The following is a 16,554-nucleotide window of genomic DNA, read 5'->3' on the forward strand; positions in this document are numbered from 1 at the left end:
ATGTTATTTTCATCCTGTCTTCAGACACACCGACTGTATGAAGTCTTTACTTACACATACGTTAAATATTCAAACGTAAGAAGTCGTACAAAAGAAAAATGTTACATAAAATAAGAATAATAATGCGATAAAAATATACATAACTTTTAATTCTTACGTTTGTTAAAATAGTGAAATCTTTTATGTTTTTAATGTATTGGTCGTTATAAAACGATAACAGAGCAATTAAATATATATAATTATGTTTATATAATACGTCATATATATATATATATATATATATATATATATATATAGGGTTTTCCATTAAGGGCGCTTGATCTTTGAAATGCAAAAAAAAATACATGTAGGAAAGATATTTGCGAAATTTTTTTTTTATTTGGAAGGTCTATTGACCCCATTATGTATGGAATATGACATCATTCAAATGACCGCCACGGCTTCGGTTGGTGGCGCGCACACGAAAGGTCCAATTTTCGATGACTCTGGCGCACAAATCGGTCTGTATTTGATCGATGGCGTGGCGTATGTTGACTTTGAGGGCATCGGTGGTTTGCGGCTTGTTGGCATAGACCTGCGACTTAAGAAAACCCCACAAGAAAAAGTCCAGCGGGGTCAAATCGCACGATCTCGGTGGCCAGTTCACGTCGCCTCCGCGCGAGATGACCATGTCCAGAAATTGCTCGTGCAGAACTTCCATCGTAGCGTGTGCTGTGTGGCACGTAGCGCCGTCCTGTTGAAACCACATGTTGTCCAGATCCATATTCTCGATTTCAGGCCAAAAGAAGTTGGTTATCATCGACCGGTATCGCTCACCATTGACGGTGACGGCCACACCATTATCGTTTTCGAAAAAATACGGACCAATCACGCCTCCGGCCCAAAATCCGCACCAAACAGTCACTTTCTGCGGGTGCATTGCCACTTGGTGAACCTCGTGTGGATTGGTCTCGTCCCAAATACGGCAATTTTGCTTGTTGACATAGCCATTCATCCAAAAATGCGCCTCGTCGCTGAAGATGATTTTTTTGCCAAAATCGGCGTCAACTTCCAACTGCTCTAATGCCCAGTCAGCGAACACACGGCGCTGTCTATGGTCATTAACCTTGAGCTCTTGGGTCAGCTGGATCTTGTACGGGTGCAGGCTCAAGTCACAACGCAAAATTCGCCAAGTTGTCGTCTGCGAAAGGCCGAGTTCCTGTGCGCGACGCGGAATTGACTGCCGCGGGTTTTCGAGGACACTGTCGCGCACAGCGGCGATATTCTCGGCAGATCTCGCGTTACGTTGACGCACGGGAACCGGCTGATTGTTAACTGACCCGGTTGACTCGAATTTGTCCACCAATCGACGGATAGTCGACTCGGCAGGACGATCATCGCGACCGTAAAACGGGCGAAGTGCGCGGAACGTTGCTCGAACTGAAGACCCATTTTCATAAAACAATTTTATGATTTGCACGTGCTGCTCGACACTGTAACCTGCCATGGTGGTTTGGGAGGACGGAATGAATATAACACACTGCATTTGACAGCTGTCACTCAAACAACATGGCCGCAATCAGCTGTCAAAGTTCAAGCGTCCCTATTGGAAAACCCCTTATATGACTATACATATTCATTGAATGAACGTTCCATAGGCTTAGCATAAGTCTGCACGCAGTTGCACTTCAAACGTAGCGTTTAACGTTTCTCAATGAATGAATAATGAAGATTCGAGATTAAAAAATTATTAAAAACTATTAACGTTCCGTATGTAGTGTTAATGCAAACTTGGGTTAAGCATACAGTTGTATTCCAAGGTTTTGCCAATAATCTGATCTAGATAAACACGAGGTCACATAACAAATAGTACATTTGAGTCTCTTGTTACTGTTACTTAAGACTACAAAGGGGATAATTTACATCATATAATTTATTTATAGGACGTATTTTGTTTTACAAATATGGAATAATTGTATTCACATACTCTTTTGTCTAAAGTAATACTTTTGATTAGAATTTTTATTTTATTTAGGTGCTCGGATGAGGGAATCTGCAAAAGCGCGATTTTCTCATCGTGGCTTTAATAATTTCATCGTTTGAAACTAACATTAAAAATATAAAAGAATATAATACACTATTATCATATTACCACTGCACATTTAGTTGTTATGGCATATTTAACTCATATACAATATAAATCAATATATTATTCAGATAAATTTGCTATTTTACTGTATAGTTTTGAAAAAAAAAATCCCTGCAATTCCTGAACACGTAAGACTGATTGACGTATATATAAACATAAAGACATGATCTTAGTAACTAATCGTTTATATCTTTTTGAATTCAATTTAAAAAGGTTTTTTTGTTTTATCATCCTTGATATAAAAATGAATTTCATTGCGTTTATTGAGAAGCACTTTAAAACTCATGTATTCGGCCTCAGGTGTTTGGTGTCATTAAGCGGATGATTAAGATTTGCGTGAACAGAAATTATATGGGATATTGTTATGCATGACACTTCCTATGCGGACGATCGCGGTACAGCGATTACCGAGGAGACTGCTCAAGGTGGAAACGAGGCTTGAGATTCAACCTTTAGATGTAATCATAATAAGCCCTATCATTAGCAGACCTTTGAAGATTACTGAGCTCTTTTAATATTTAAATTTGTTTTTACCTATAACATTTTGAATGTTCCTTTTTATTGTGATTTATTATATTCGAACCGATACATCTTAGTATAATTGTTGGTTGAATGACGTCATCTAGATACGGAACTCTAGAATAATGGTCATTAACTTTTATATAAGATTTTACATCGAAACTTTCATTTCTTCAAAAGATTAGAACAATTAAAAAAAAAAACCACAGCAATATAATAACTTAGGAAGGTGAAATTCAAATCCTAACATCAAACTCGAAGAATTCAACCAAAGTTTGGTTAAGGTCTATAGAAAATGTGATTTTTTTTATATATATTCAAACAGAATTTTAATTTAATAGAAATTTTATGTAATGTTTATAATAGTTGAATAATTTTGACTGGAAGAAAATACATCCTTGATTTAGAAGATTATCTATGATACTGGTAGTCTTTGCCCGCGACTTCGTTAGCGTTGATTTCTGTATTAGGCTCAGATAGAAATATATTGTGTTAAAATATAGTCAACATCACATAACTTTATACACACATGCTTTGATGCTGCGGTAAATAAATTGAAATTGGGATAAATTATAACCTGTTTCTTATCGTCGTACGCAAGCTATATTACTGTAATTTCATCAAAATCCGTGAAATAGTTCTTGCTTGAAAGAGTAATAAACCTCCTAGCTTTCATACATCCATTCATCTTCAAAAACTTTTATCATTTTAATATTAATAGAATCCAACTTGAGCATGGAGTCGAGGGAATTTTTAAAATTATACTTTAGGAAATAGATTCATCAATTACGTTCTATAGAATTAAAGCATCTTGTGTGATAAGGTCACGTACCAATTATATCTCATCGCTTCATTAATCGTCAATGGGGTAATTAGAATTCTATAAAATATTTATAGATTATAATTTTGATGTATACCGATATACATATATTCTTATATAAATTAATGAACAGATATAACTTTGATTTTTATAACTTTAAATTAGTCAGTTCTATATCCACGATGACGATACATACGGTAAAATATAAGTTAAACAATTTGTTACTTACTAAATATTTTTAAGTGTGTTACGTCCGCGCAACATATTAAAAAATAAATGAACATCGGCGGGGTAACATCGTTGTATGGATAAAATATCATATTATGAGTGACTTCGCGGAACGAGTACCAAGCCGTGTGAACCAGGAGATTCCTGATACCGCACAAGCAATGGACTGGGATTGCTATCCTAACATCGGGGCAATTGTAGTCTTAGGTATAGGTTAAAAGTTTTAATATGTAATTCTTATTAGATACGAAACCTCTGAGCATCCCATGGATTCACCGTGCGGGTGCCGGGTCCATCGCGTTGCTGGGAGAAGAGCTTCAATAGTGCCTGGAACTTGCGACCCATGTGTAGGTTTAAGGGGCCCCTATCTAACGTGCGTTAAGCTCTCACGTCCACTGTCCAAGCTTCTCTCTCTGCCTAATCAAATTTGAAACGAGCTTGGTAGGGCTGCCTTCGACGCACGTTCCAAGAATGAACTGATGTTAGTTCTTGACAGGCCTAAGTCTTTGAGCAGGTTGTAGAGAGATTTGGCTGTTATACCTCTCGCTCCTACTTCTACCGTGTACAAATTTACAACGAATATTTTCTTGGTGAGTTCGTTAGGGCTCGTAATACTTGTTGACTTTGATGGCATGGTCTTTGGGGATGTTGGTTTCCCAAGGAACCGTGAGCTCTATTAGTACAACGCGCTTTAAAATTCGCGAATATAAAAATATGTCCGGTCTGGAGGCCGACGTACAAATATCCTCTGGGATTCTATATTGCTTCTCATACGTATCCATCATTACAGTCCAATCCGAAGCCGCTTTAATAATAGAGTATTGCTTGACGTTTGATTTTGTAGCCCTAGTGCCTTCTCTCACAAAACCTATTGATCGTTGGTTTGTGGTTATTTCTTTTTCCGGTCTTGCTACTGGTAGACTAACCGTTTCACGTCTGATTTCTAAAACCCTATCGTGACGACGCGAGTACTGACCGCTATCTAGGAGTACCCTACATCCCACCAGCAAATGCTTAGCAGTTCCAACTGCCTCTCCGCAACTGTAGCAAGTTTTTTCGGTACCCTTGCCCCATCTTACTAAATTCCTTTGATCTGGGAGAGTAATCTGGAACGCATTGAGATAAATTTTTAGCAGTGCTGGCGACCAATCATTAATTAAAGTGCTCCATTTTAGTGCTGATGGAATGCAAAAATCTCCTATTTGTAGCCACTCATTCTGCATTTCTAAGCTCATTGCCTGGATCTTATATTTAGAATTCTCGTCTCGCCGAATAAAGGTCTTTAATATATTCTTATTTTCGGCCTTCCTACTTGATCCTAACCCTTCTCTATTACTTTGTGCTCCTATAATAAACTGTTTGTGGAATTGAAGTCTCGATTCTAGCTCTAGGGCATCTTTGTCTTTTGAGAGCGATGTAATAACGTCATCCTGGGATTTCCCAAGGATATGTCTCTTGGAAACTCTTAGGTGTTTATAGAGCTCCGATGGCCTTTTTAGATACATCCCAAAATTATTTCGATCCCTGAATAATGCTGACGAGTCAGCCGATAGTGCGAGCCCGAGCCACAACTTCAAAACCTTTACGATGCTTGCATCTAATTTTGACAGAAGGGTCTTACTACAATAATAGACAAGGAAAAGCCAATTCAAACGTGATACTAGATAATTACCGTAGGTCAAAGCTTTTTTGACGTTACTCATCGGTTGGTTATAGACCTTGTTAAGATCGTTCAAAAAGCTATCTACTATTATTTCTAAAGATGGAGCACGACCTATATTATCTATATTACGACCGAGAAATTTAAGAGGAGTAATTTTCGTAACCGCAGAAAATGCATTGACCGCCTAACGATAATCCTGGATCGTATGAGGTATATTTTGTATTTCGCCTACTGAGACACAGTCAGTGACATTTATTTGGTTTTGTTCTCAATCCATCCGTCCACTCACAGAATTTATCCGCCTCATCCAATAGAACTCGACAGTGTTTGGGGTTACGTGTCAGTATTGCGAGATCGTCAGCGAAGGTTAAGATGGATTCTGTGTATTTGTCATTGAACTTGAACCGATATCCCCATTTTTTCTCGTTGCTTATTAGTTTATCTACTAAAATATTAATGACAATATTAAATATTATTGGAGACAAACAACAGCCCTGAAATAGTCCTACATTATATCTAAAAGATTTTAAAACGCCTTGTTTAGTTATTATAGAAAACTTTAATTTTGAGTAATATGACGCGATTATATCACTAACTACTGTTGGAAAGTTATATATACCATTTTAGCGCGAATAACATTAGCTCGTGTTGAATCGACATATGAGTATATGTATATGAGTAAGTTTCGTAGTTTTCTTGGAACCTCTGGTATGTAGTTGCTACTCTATATAATTAACGTTCTTCGTGCAAAGAGTATGGCATCAGTATTTTTACTTAGATTGTGGAAGGGCACATAAGCAAGTTTACGAAAAAATTTCATCGCACGTGATAGATTCAACCTAGGTTTATAAACGAAAAATAGAAACGCTCCGTAGTTAGTTTACCTGTGAAGACTTGTGAAAAAATACTTTATTGAAAATTTACAGTTATATTTTGTTTATTTTATTGTTATTTTTGAACCACTCGATTCGGTCAACGGTCTAATATTGGAGACGCAAAGGTTTCTTAACTCACAAAAACCGTGAGCGACCAAAGTTGTTGGGGTTATCGTGTTTCTCATCTCACATGCACTAAGTTGTTTGCTTCGAGAGGTACTGAAGCTGACCTTTGCCAAATCAACTGAGACAATAGCATTAATCAGAAAGATAAATAATCTTAACTATAATCGAAAGATTTTATTCAATATTAAAATAATCTAATCAGTATTACCCGTTGAATTAATCTTTATATTCAGTTTAAACTAGTGTATAGATATTTTTAAGTTTTGTTTTATTTTACTAATGTCATCAAATTAATTCTTTAAAAATAGTGTAAACATTAACAATAAAATAGCATTCATATTCATTTTACTTTAATTATAAAACATTGTTATCCTGCAAACATCTTGAGTTAATCTTGCCAGTTTAGTTCCAATACAGAATTGTTTATTTCTAGGACGCTAACACAGACATTATACACTGAAAGTTAGCACATATTTTTTAGAAATTTTACTTTTGTGACGTACAAGGTAGCAGTTTACCATCTTTATGTTAATAGACTTTTACACGCTGGTTAATCTGCCGGTGGTTGAGCTGAAGTTTGAGGAAGAAATTCAATTTCCTTGAATATATTCCACACGTTTTTAGCCATTCCGTTCATAGTAAATTGAATTGTAATCAGAGCTTATTCCATCGTTAAATATCAAGTCATAGCTTTGCCTTGATGTTGATGTAAGCATTAACATTTACGGTCATGACCACAGACTGCAAAAATATAGCAAAGTTGTCAACAAAGCCGACCTTGCCGTTGTGTTGGGCAACGCTACGTCAGTAGAAAGCTAGCTTTCTTTAACATTTTGCACATGCAAAGGACTTAAAGTGTGATTACTTTTAATGTTTTCTCTCTGAATATTTCTCTTTACCCACTCTATTTATTTTACTTAATGTATTTGTTTAAAATGACAGCTTTTTAAGATATTCAAGCTAGTTTTTACCTTTTAATATTAGAATTTTTAAAGACAAACACTTAACAAAATGATAACAAGGTTCTTAAACGTTTAGGCCTAAAAAAGACAAAAACAGTGCCGTGGAAAAATACCATTGCACAATTATAAAACATTTGAAGTGGATGCCGAACTTTGGCTCAGCAGTTTAGTGGGTCATTGGGTGAGAAGTCTAATTAAAGATTTTTTGTTTTTTCTGTTTTGGTTTTGTATTACAAATATTTAACGAAGCATGTAATCCGATTTATAATTACTGTAACAGTTTATGGATAAGTCATTTATCTATCGGCTCTCAGGTAGTATGAATACTAACACGTTGTTCGTCTAAAAATAAGTTAAAAGATTTTACTTTTCGCACAAGCATAACAACCCATGCTGGAAGCCGGTCCATTGACACTTTCACCTCGTACTCTTACCTGAATTTACGTCACCACCACAATTATATCACCATAAAACAGCTGATTGTATTGCGTCTTACCGTGTATCAGAAAACAGAGATCCGTCACAATTATATATATATATTTTTGTGTTTGTAAAGTTTTTGTACGTACAAGAAAATACATATCACTTGTACATTTAATTTTAATAAAATTAATATGAAATTCGTTAGAAAACCAAGAATATCAAATGTTTGAATCAATTCACAAACGATGTTATGATTAAAGAAATATACAGTTTTATTGATGAATTACTAATTATTTTATAATTTTTTTAAAGACCTTATGTTGTTTGAAAATGTATATTATAATAATAAAACTTAGCAATATTGTTACTATCCAATATTTTATGCAAGTGTGACAAAATATAATTTATTACTAACACTCTGATGATGAAGGGACGTACGTTCAGGTTGCATAATGGGCAATTCTTGGTTATTGCATTCTTGTTGTTAAGGGCTAAAAATGTTGTCATGCGTAAATACATTTTTTTCTGTGACTAACATTTGCGTACCTCTTAAATAACTGTTTTGGTCAAAGTACTATATTCTTTTTTAAGATTATCATTTAGGAAATGACTAGTCCGCTTTTGCAGGTCACAAGCCCATTTTTAAAATAGCCAATATGATTCTAGGTGCTAACTCCAAGTCCTGACATATTTTTTTATTTTTATAATTCTTTCCGTACTGATTTGATTGCTTTTGCCGTGCTAATCCTATGTGGATAGCCAGACCTTTATCAGTCACAAATAGAGGAGGTCAGACTGTACCTATCAATAGCCTAGTACACAAACATTTGACTAATAATATATTAATGGTATGGGGGATCTAAAAGTTATATTTGGCTAAATACTAAAACATTTACTTCGATTCTCTTTAGCACCCTATTCCATTTTAATATCACTAAATATTTAATTATATTTTGGCAATAAAATAAGAGAATACAATAAATCATCTTATAAAAATATCAGAATCTAAATTCAAAAGTAATATTTTGTTTATTTTTAATTGTAATAGTATTTATGATCATATTAGGTTTCATCAGTGCTCACTGAATAATAGCTCTATTAAAACATTTTTTGAATGTAATATTGGCTAGTAATCAAAGGTCTTTGAAAGGAATTTTTCGAACTTCAAATATATGTAAATTATCAATAGATTCCAGTATTTGGATTAAATCACGTAAAGATTGATATGTGTCTCTGAAATTACGAAACGGATTAAAAAAAATAGTTTACCTTTAAAGTAACGTCTTTTACTTATAGCATACCAAATAAATATATTCTGATTTGACTGCAGCAGCTGAATGAAGAAATAAGCATTATGTTTATCAAAATCCTTATCATTAAAAATATGATATATTACATAATATATTACTCACCGAAATGCATAAATCCTCTTCCTGTACTTTTCCCTTTTCATTTCCACGCAACGGTGTAACACTTTTCATCACATTACACTGAACCGGCTGATGATCAAAACACTTCAACACTTGTACTCATTATACGATGTCTTTTGATATAGGTACCTGAAAAAATTATATGAACAGTTCATTAATTTTACAGATGAATACGTCTTAATTTAACTATAGATAAATGTTTGTATTGAAATGATTCAAGCTATTTGCAATCTTTTAATTTTCGGTTGTAGCCGCAATAAGTATTGATTTTTGTCTTTTATGATTACCTGTCTAAAACATTGAAAGGTTTATTTTATCTTAACCAGTGGGTGTTAATCTAGTCTTTGTTCCTAATAACTAGGTATAGTTGTTGCAACAGTTTTTCGCAAATGCAAAACCTCTTTCTGCAGCTGCGCAGTTGACTCATGAACTAACTATACTGTTCACTTTAATGTCAATTAATTGGATAGATTGTGACAAATATACATTGAGTTTGAATGTTTCTGATTGCAAACTACAAATATGTTACTATAGCAGAATATGGAAAATTTTACCGCAGCGGATTATAAAAATGTTAATGCTGCAGATTACAAACGTTTTAATTATAATGTTCAAAAAAAAAAAAATTTAAAAAGTTTATATTTTAATGTTCATGTACAAAAATGTTCACGCTGCAGAATTAATGTTACTGTTGTTGATTACAAAAACGCGACTGCTGTAATCTATAAAATTGATACTGCGGCAGAATTTAAAAATTTTGCTTTAAAATTTAAATGTCCGTAACAATGTCTTGAGGTTACGGATTTATTTGTATTCAAGATGCTTAAACATCTGAACGTGTGGCGCAACAGTGGATAGATATACGATAACGACACTCGAAATGCTGAATTAGTTATTCATTGTGAAGAAGCGGTATAAATTAAAATATATTTACATATAAATTGGTAGCTATATCTGAATTTTATTGTAAAAATTACGTTAAAGGCTCTTTAGATTATTTTGATTCAATGCGGACATGTTTTGCAAGCAACGTTGATGATTTACCAATAAGTGAACTACTGCTGTGAAAGTACAATGTTTGTATTTGACAATTGAACAGTTCAGTAATCCGAGTATATTTTCGAGTAAAATTAAAATACTCTTTTTTATGTTTGGCCATTATTACCACGGAAGGTGAGTTGCATTATTTTCATTAGTTTATAGTTCGGTTATATTATGAAACTGCTCAGGTGTCTGTTTAAATACCTATTGAAATGTATATACTGCATAATTTTGGCGCCAATTAGTATATGTCTAGGGTTGCAAAAGTCTTAACTTGAAGGTCAGATTGCCAGGACCCGCGGCGGAACACCATTAGGCTCAAGCTATTCATTGCCCCCGTAATTACTTCTAATGGATCTCTGATATCAGTACCGTTATATGCCTTGTCACGATTTCAGAACGTAATGCTTTTATAACATTTCCAGACGTGATAAACGATCTATTTGTAATGTTTTGAAATCTAAACAGAACTGATATTGCTTTTGTCCATCTAATATATCTACTATAATGTTGGCGGTGCAATTATAACTTTAAAACCGTCGCGTTATTTATGTGTGAAGCGATGATTACTTATGTCCTTATATGATTAATCTGTATTTTATCTATGAGGATGGTAGAGTAAAAAATGTTGATATAAGGAAAAAGAAACAGCTGGCCAGGTCTCAGTAATTCTGTATAAGTGTACGTTGAGCAAGAGTGGTCAAACATCGATCACAGACGGCCTTGCCCGAAATACTTCGTATGTAGTTAATGTGACTTCTTCATTAATTCGAAAAAGTTTTGTTATCATAACATAAAAGTGGCATTTTCTCTTTTTTTATGTTCTGTTCATGTCTTATTGCAGTGTCAAGGAAAATAGCATTAAACATCCACATAAATTTCATCAATAATTTTATAATTACAACGAAAATCAGTGACAGTGGTTTCATAGAATATAAAGTCTCATGTCAATTACATTGTCTCTTTTATTAGGCAATTATAAAGCGTGCTACACACGAGGTAGCATCACCAAATGCAATAGTGATACTTGGTTGGGCAGAAACAATGCTTTACGTCATTTGCTATTCCACTAGCTGCAAAAGACAATGGTGTGCGTGAGAAACTGTAACTCATTGTACTTATAACCAAATTAATTTCGTGATTACATTATATTTTATTGCATGCTTAGAATGTATTTATATTAAATATAATTCTTCTTCCACGTCTTTGGCTCAGAGACGTAATTATTTACCATTCAATGGATTGGTGCCAGGTCCATTGCGTTGCAAGGAGGGAAGTTTCAACAGAGTCTGGAATTTGCGACCCAGGTATGAGTTTAAGGGGCATCTAAATATGTAACGCGCTTTAAAGGCTCACCTCCATCGTCCAAGCTGAAGGGTGAGAGATTTCTACCTAACCAAATTTGAAAAGAGCCTACAAGATCTGCTACTACTAATGATGTAAAGTTGATGGCACGTAAATTAAGAAACGTGGTAATCAGTCCAGTGCTTTTTATATCATTTAAACTTTAAACATACGTTAGCATTTATAATACCAGTATGGTCGTTAACGAGCGAGCGAGTATAATCTAAAAAATATTTTTTGGACTTAGAATATTAACGATGTATTTGCGAAGTTGTTACTGTATTAAAAAATATAAGGTAATTTTAAGAGATACAAAAATATCGTAATGCTTACAGTTAATATTTAATATTGATTTGATGAGACGAATGATTAAAGAATATAGTGTAAATATGCCATAAAAATATTGATTTCTAATTGATTTTTAATCAATATTCTTATATATGTTAATCAAATGACATTTATTTTTCATATAATTAATGATGGTCGAAATACTTTAATCATAGTTCGCTTAAGACTTCGTTAAGATACTGGTTAAATAAAATTCCTATTAAAAAATTCAAAGACGTCAAAATAAAAGCAAAAAATAATCTTTATTTTAATTTTTATAGAAAGGGAACGAATAAATCTTTCAACATTTAAACAAAAATAAATGTTTCTCTTAATAAAACAAAATCACACGCGTCCTTCAAGTTCCACACTTTTATATAGAATTTGAAAATATCTTGCCATAATAATATTATTATCAATGGTCAGTGATTCATAATTTTATATTATGCAGGAATTTTTAGTGCAAAGTGTTAATATAATATGAATAATTTTAACAAACAATAATAATATTTATCTATTTAATGATTGTTTTTCGTTAGTTTTGATAGAATATCTACAAATTCTTGCATCTCCTCTTACTCGGCTGTGTCTAAATAAAACTCATTTATAAATCTATGTTCAAATACTGTGCTATCCTGTCTCATAAGATAATATCCACATACCTCCATACTTATACATTTTCGTACATGCAATGGATAAATGGTTTAGATAAAGATGGTGCTGTGGGAAAATGTCAAGACCATAGTTTCAAGTCGAATGAGTAACGTTGCAACTTGAATTATAGATTTTATCTGATTGATTTAATTTTATTACGTTTTGTAGCTATTTATAAAGATTTATTATGGATTCAGTATTTTGAACTGTTACATGCAAGCTTTTAAGCGCGACTTTACGTCCAAGAATCAATACCAGGATATTATAATTCAGAGATTAAATTATATTAAAATTTTTAATATAAACAACATAAGTATATACTATGTCTGAACATTCTAAATGGACTTGGATTTTGCGTAAAGAATATTATTTATGTATATTTATGATTGATTATAATGACTTTATGATGATCCTGTTGCAGAAGCAAAATACGTATAATAATAAAAAATTGTTATTGCATTGATCGCTTTTATACATTTCATTATCATTTTAAGTATCGAAATTCCAATAACCATTGTTAGGTAACAATATAAAAAAAATATTAATATTTTTTTTCATTTATGCCGACATTTATAATTCGAATGTTTTAGCATTTTTAAAGCGCAATTAAAACGCGGAAGATGTACGAATCGTATAGTTTGCAACTTTTGTACATTATACAGTCAGCGCTGTTTTGTTTGTTGGTGCTAATTCAACTTTTGCAATTTAACCTTTGCGAATTTAACAGTTACTATTTACCACGCACGTATTGTGACATTTAAGCAATTCGGCATTCATTTGCTATGTTCGTTAAATTATTTATTAATCTTAATATAGAACAACGCACTTACGTAATTTGTCGAAATGTCAATTATCATATATAAACACTATGTATATGCATAACTAGTAATCTTTTGCATGACCATGATAAGATAAATTGTAAAATTATACGAACGTGATTTTTTTTTTCTTTAAAAAAAAACTTTGTGTCGGAGATTTAGAGATTCTAAATTGAAGATTTAAATTGCGATCTATTATTGGTAATATTGGTGCAAAAAAAATGAGACCTTCATCTTTTTTTTACTTCGAAATTAAGCAAAATCGACTTCATAGATTAAGGATTTGAAAAGATTATCAAGGAAAACCTTCATTGTATTGATTGCTTTGTCTAATTTATGACAGTTTCAACATCGGTTAGTTTCACAGTTGAATTTGTTTGAGTAGCGTTAGATAACGTGAAAAATACTCGCGGTTGGAGCATTTTGAAACATCCAGTACATTTTGAAATAAAACTGATGACGATGCAGAACTATTGAAACATATGATATCCACATGTAAGAATCGTTAATGTCAAAGGGAAACGAAGATGACAACCTTAAAAAGTACACGCCGCGACGTGCAGTTTGTTAAAACTTGTTTGTAATGTCGTATATGGAATAATTGTTTTTATTAATGATATATAACACTAATTATAGTAATCACTGTATTTATAATTAGTTTCTGTTTTAATAATAAATATTCTAAGTATTGAGAAACCGAGCCGACCGTAAAATGCATTTCAAGTTTACGCGGACGCAATAAATGATTAAGGACTTAGATTAAAATTTGCAACAAGAACTATATAATTCAAATGAGAAGTGCTGTAAATTGATTTAATTGGGGACAAGGATGTCAACTTATCGTGGGTAGACATTGCGTTGTGGGCTTTTGTTTAAGTATAATTGTGTACCTTGAGTGATCGGCTAACGTGGTAGCCGTTGTTGTACCCGTATCATAAAACTATAGTAACACAACACTATCACAAGATTATCAAAGACGCGGAGGTCACTTGAGTAGCGTCGATGCGCGTACACTGAAAACTAAGCGAGTTCACTCTCGCCTTCGCCCACCTCTGAACCTCGGAACGAAAGCGAGTTAGAAAGGGACGAATGTTCATTTCTTTCTTTCACTCATCAAGCGAAAACGGCTTTCTTAATACTAGCCGAGTTTGATTGGTTTTTCTCATCAACGCGCCGGTTCGGGATAAACCGACGCACGTTGACTGAGTAATCAACTGTTATATAATAAACAATCATGCTTTAAGACAAATGTTCAAAGAAATCAATGTTAGCTCTAAGCTAATACATTTATTTGTATTGAATTTAAATGTCAGGCACTTGTGATTACTTACTTTAAGTATTTTACTAGCTCGGACCGAAAGGTAGATTACTATAAGTAAAGTAACTAATAAAATTTCTTACGTAAAATAAATTCAATGTTACATGTATGAATCACAGACATTATTTAACTGGAAGTTGAGTATGTAATGAGGAAATGCGAGACTTACTACCTTACTACGTTATGAAGTGCACGGGCGACGGAGCGTAACACGATCCGCCCCTGTGATCGTTTTCCGCTTCTACTAACATTTAACATTCTGTAACACTCGTATTGTCAAAACACGATATAATTGTTATGATCATCAGACACGGCTGTTTGATTGTTCGATTCATGATTTGCGGAAATTGGACACTGATGGCCCATATTATTTGTATATTTTAAATAGATACATCATTATTTTCCGTCCAAGAAGCAGCCTAACGAATGTTACATTTTAATCAATTTAATGCTCCATTTTAAAAGTTCTCCGTTTCCGCTCTATGATCGTTGACGATTTATTTTACGCTATTTTATTACGAAACTGACATTTCAAAATTTTTTAGTTCTGAAACTGTAAATATCGCATCTTTTCACAATTTGTTTGGTTTATTATTGATATTATTTATTCAATTACATTTATTCTCATGATATTTATTAGGCAAAACATGCGAAGACGTCACTATTGCTGCTGAAAAAATCCATGTATTTTTTCATATATTTTGCAAAACCTGTTTAAAAATTGTTTTTGAAATGCATTATAAAACTTCTTTTAGGGGCGTAATGGGAGAGTATAGTTTAATTGATAGGTGAATGAATGATTGAGTTAACGTATGTCAAATCATACATAAATTTATAATCATCCTGAATCCATTCAGTTCAGATGTAACACATGTTTCATTATTATGTTTCAGATAAATGGTTTCTAGCTTTCCTTTAGATCTTATTTGTAGTTATACCTACAAACATTTATGGACTTAAGAACGTAGTGTGCCAAAAATGTGACAGCAAATTTTTCCACCGACTTAAAATATACGTAATTCTATTTCCTCCTAGGTTCATTTGAGGTTTTAATATTGGAAATTATTTCTTATTGGAAATAAACGTATTATGTTGACATTGAATTAAAAAATCAGTAAATGGTAAGCAACGTCGCTGCGAGTATTTCTGTGGGAAGTATATATAATTTCGTAATAAATTAAATTCTCTATGCTAAATTTTCAGATAGTAGCTCTATAAAACATAAATAAAAAATATGATTTAAACAGCCTTTGTAATTATTACGATTGGGAAAAGAATATTTTGACGTACAAATAAGATTAACAGAGAACAGAAACAAATGTGTCTTTAATATTGTTTTATTTATATGATATTTCATTAATGATTGTAGATAATAACTAAATATCTTACGTGGTAATTAGACTTGATACTTGAAGGATAAATTTATCAAATTAATCTCAACCAAAGGTTAATGCGTAAATCTGCTTATATTACATATTTTTAGACAATTTATAATATGTTTAAATTAATTTTATTATTTAACATATTAATAAACACAAATATATTTGAGTGTCGCACTACTAAGTACAAGGTTGTGAACGTAGGTTCTTTACGAACAAATCAAATAATTGATGAAGTATCTATATAAATAAAATTACGTTCAAAAATTTTCTGCTTTTCATTGCAAAACTACTGAAAGTATTCCAACTAAATTTGAATATCTTAGCCACTTTGTCTGTACCTAAACTAATATAGCGATCATTTTTTATTTTTTTTTTGCCATATATAACTCTTAGTTTCGTTTAAATATCTATGACATTTATAAAGCTCTATGCGTCAAGAATTTTTTTTTTGCACATACGAAGTTCTTTTAAATTTATTAATATAATATGAAACAAC

The 16,554-nt window shown here is 32.8% G+C and overlaps 1 protein-coding gene and 1 long non-coding RNA gene across 3 annotated transcripts in view; one reads left to right on the forward strand and one right to left on the reverse strand.

Moving 5' to 3' along the window:
- The window catches only part of LOC116770307 (dual oxidase maturation factor 2), a 40,068-nt gene extending 25,682 nt beyond the window's left edge, over positions 1-14,386 (reverse strand). The window contains exons 1-2 of the mRNA XM_032661726.2: positions 14,249-14,386; positions 9,157-9,303 (exon numbers count right to left, since the gene is read on the reverse strand). The gene's annotated coding sequence lies outside the window, so the exon portion shown is untranslated. The remainder of the gene's footprint in view (positions 1-9,156; positions 9,304-14,248) is intronic.
- The window catches only part of LOC133320186 (uncharacterized), a 29,067-nt gene that overhangs the window by 4,517 nt on the left and 7,996 nt on the right, over positions 1-16,554 (forward strand). The window contains exon 1 of one of the 2 annotated variants that reach the window (XR_009753627.1): positions 11,469-11,592. The exons of the other annotated variant lie outside the window; for it this stretch is intronic. This is a non-coding gene — a long non-coding RNA (uncharacterized LOC133320186). Of the gene's footprint in view, positions 1-11,468; positions 11,593-16,554 lie in introns of those variants that run through there. 2 annotated transcript variants of the gene reach the window in all.

This window comes from Danaus plexippus (genome assembly GCF_018135715.1).
Source record: "Danaus plexippus chromosome 13 unlocalized genomic scaffold, MEX_DaPlex mxdp_15, whole genome shotgun sequence".
NCBI classification, from domain to species: Eukaryota; Metazoa; Arthropoda; class Insecta; order Lepidoptera; family Nymphalidae; genus Danaus; species Danaus plexippus.